This window comes from Bison bison, unplaced genomic scaffold, assembly GCF_000754665.1.
Source record: "Bison bison bison isolate TAMUID 2011002044 unplaced genomic scaffold, Bison_UMD1.0 scf7180017864341, whole genome shotgun sequence".
Classification (NCBI taxonomy): Eukaryota; Metazoa; Chordata; class Mammalia; order Artiodactyla; family Bovidae; genus Bison; species Bison bison.
This window is the reverse complement of record NW_011494913.1, coordinates 4,047,546-4,050,776: the sequence shown is the minus strand read 5'-3', so window position 1 is coordinate 4,050,776 and position 3,231 is coordinate 4,047,546.

Here is a 3,231-nt window from a genome sequence, read left to right as displayed (position 1 = left end):
GAACTGTGGTGTTGGAGAAGACTCTTGAGAGTCCCTTGGACTGCAAGGAGATCCAACCAGTCGATCCTAAAGGAGATCAGTCCTGGGTGTTCATTGGAAGGACTGATGTTGAAGCTGAAACTCCAATACTTTGGCCACCTGATGCAAAGAGCTGACTCATTTGAAAAGACCCTGATGCTGGGAAAGACTGGGGGCAGGAGGAGAAAGGGAAGACAGAGGATGAGATGGTTGGATGGCATCACTGACTCAATGGACATGGACTTGGGTGGTTCTGGGAGTTGGTGATGGACAGGGAGGCCTGGTGTGCTGCAATTCATGGGGTCGCAAAGAGTCGGACACAACTGAGCAACTGAACTGAACTGAATTCAATAGAGTTCTTTTACTAAGTAATGCTGGCATTTCTACAATCTATAACATATACAAACACACACACACACACATATAAGGACCTCACAGTTCCCACTCCAAAATTTCAGCCCTGAATCAGGTACAACAACGTGAAACCTATCAGTTACAAAAGAGGTTGGGTTTTGGCAAATGGGGAAGATCAAGATCACTGGTCTAGATGGCTAAACGCTTTTTACAATATTTATTTTACTTCTATTTGTAACTTTTGGTCATTTTAGGAATGAAGTGGAACCTTTTCTTCCTGAGTATGTCCCACTTTTAAACAAGAGGAGACAGGGTGGTTTTTTGTTTTTTTTTTCTGTTTCTTTCCTCCATTTGACATCATTAAGAGTTTCAAATATCACAAAACTGATTTGGCTGTAAATAGAGAGACAGTACCAAACAAAATGAAATGACAAACCCAAAGGACAAACAGAAAATCCTAAACAAACCCTCAAGTTTGGCCTTGGGGGTGTTACATACGCCAACGACATAGGAGACCATAAACGAAGTACTTAACACAGCAAGGATACAGTACGTGGCCACAGGGTCCCACGATAACCCCGCCTAAATCCCTTGCAGGGATCCTAACAGGTACTGGGCTCACACACTGTCATCAGTAAAATAAAATATCATCCTCCTCTCATCCAGGGGTTCAGAGCTGTAATCAGATGACTTACCCAAAATGAGCTTCAGAGAACTTTCTTTAGGGTTAATTCAAACAGTCCCCAATTTTTTTTTCTTTCAGTCTTGCAATTACATGTTTTTGTATTTATTTATTTTTAAAATCAATCTATTTACTTTAATTGGAGGCTAATTACTTTACAGTATTGTGGTGGGTTTTGCCATACCTCAACATGTGTGAGCCACGGGTGTACATGTGTCCCCTGTCCTGACCCCCCACCTCCCTCCCCACCCCATCCCTCTGGGTTGTTCCAGAGCACCCACTTTGCATGCCCTGATTCATGCATCGAATTTGCACATCGGAACATCCATATTACCACGTGTGAAATACTCCCCATTTTTAAAGACGGAAACTCAGGACAAACAGAACACAAAACTCACGTACAATGCTAGCATCCAAAGGAGCAAAGGAACTGGTTCACGTGTCTAGTAAAAGCCCAACAACTCTACGCTCTCCAGCAGGCCACCCCACTCAAATATAAAGCGAGTTGGCTTATTCCCAAGGAAAAGCCCCAAATGAAGAGGGAAGTTCCCGGCTGAACACACCAGAGCAACCTACCCTACTGTGTGGATGGAGCTTGTCAACTCCTAAATGTCGATTTGTTGCTCCAGTTGTCAAGTTCTGGGGAAGCTGGTGCTGCTTCGGGGAATTTTGAAGGCAAGATCTCAGGTTAAGTGGCCCAGCAGTTGCTAGGGCCTTACCCAAAAACTCCCCAACAAGGGCTGGGTAGCCATGAGTAGCAAATCTTGAACTCTAACAAATTTTGGTGCAGCTCATGCCGCTCACCACACTATAGGCCGATAAGTGGAGAAATGAGTTGTTGGGATTAACAACTTTATTCAGAAAGCCAACACAAAAGAAGACAGTGGCCTCACATTCCAAAGAACCATTCTGCCTGAGGTTGGGTTCTTTTACACTAAAAGGGGAAGGAGCAAAGTCAAACACTTCCTGGTTCCCATCAGCCTCTAGGAGAGATGTGTTAATTTCTTCCTCCCTGTAGACATTCACAGGTGTGCCTGGTCAGCATGTTTCCTGAGAGCTAAATAAAGGTATTTTAGCTTAATGCTCAAGAGAAGGCAATGGCATCCCACTCCAGTACTCTTGCCTGGAAAATCTCATGGATGGGGGAGCCTGGTGGGCTGCAGTCTATGGGATCGTAAGAGTCAGGCAGACTGAACGACTTCACTTTCAGTTTTCACTTTCATGCATTGGAGAAGGAAATGGCAACCCACTCCAGTATTCTTGCCTGGAGAATCCCAGGGACAGAGGAGCCTAGTGGGCTGCCATCTATGGGGTCACACAGAGTCAGACACGACTGAAGCGACTTAGCAGCAGCAGCAGCTTAATGCTCCTTACATGGGAGGCAGGTTTTCCAGAGATGGGCCCTTACCTATAATTTAAGCTTACAGGAAATATCCTTTTAGTGATCAACTTGTAATAGAATACAAAGGTACTTTCCTATTACACTGGTTTTCAAATATGAAACCAGCAAACTTTAAGAAGCACTTAATTAGGAAGCAATCTTCAATAAGCTAGAATGTGGCCTCCATAACCACATTTCAAAATATATCTGTATTGGTTTTCTCTTAAATTCAAGCATCATTTACATTTATATAATAGAAAAAGTGAGGATTCCTCATATTTCCAAAGAAACGCAGAGTTGAACATGGTTAATATTTTATATACATACAGACATGGTAACATTTGATATATACATACATATATATTCTACCAGTTTTCTTGTTTGCTTTGAAAAAAATGAACTAGTTCTACATGCATGTTTCACATATTACTAACTCATTTGTACATGTTCCCTAATGATATATGTACATTTTTCTCATTCTTTTTTAACAGCCACCAGGGAAGCCCAAGAATACTTCAGTGGGTAGCCTATCCCTTCTCCAGAAGATCTCCCCAACCCAGGAATCGAACCAGGGTCTCCTGCGTTGCAGATGGATTCTTTAGGAGCTGAGATACCAGGGAAGTCCCTTAACAGCCACAGAGTATTCTGCGCACAGGGAAGGAGGAAGGCCATACGTAACACACGTGTATTTTCCTCCTTTATCCATGGGTGTGAGCCTTGAGGTTACTACCGCGGTGGTCCCTAACCTTCCTGGCACCAGGGGCCAGTTCCGTGAAGGACAGTTTTCCCGCAGATC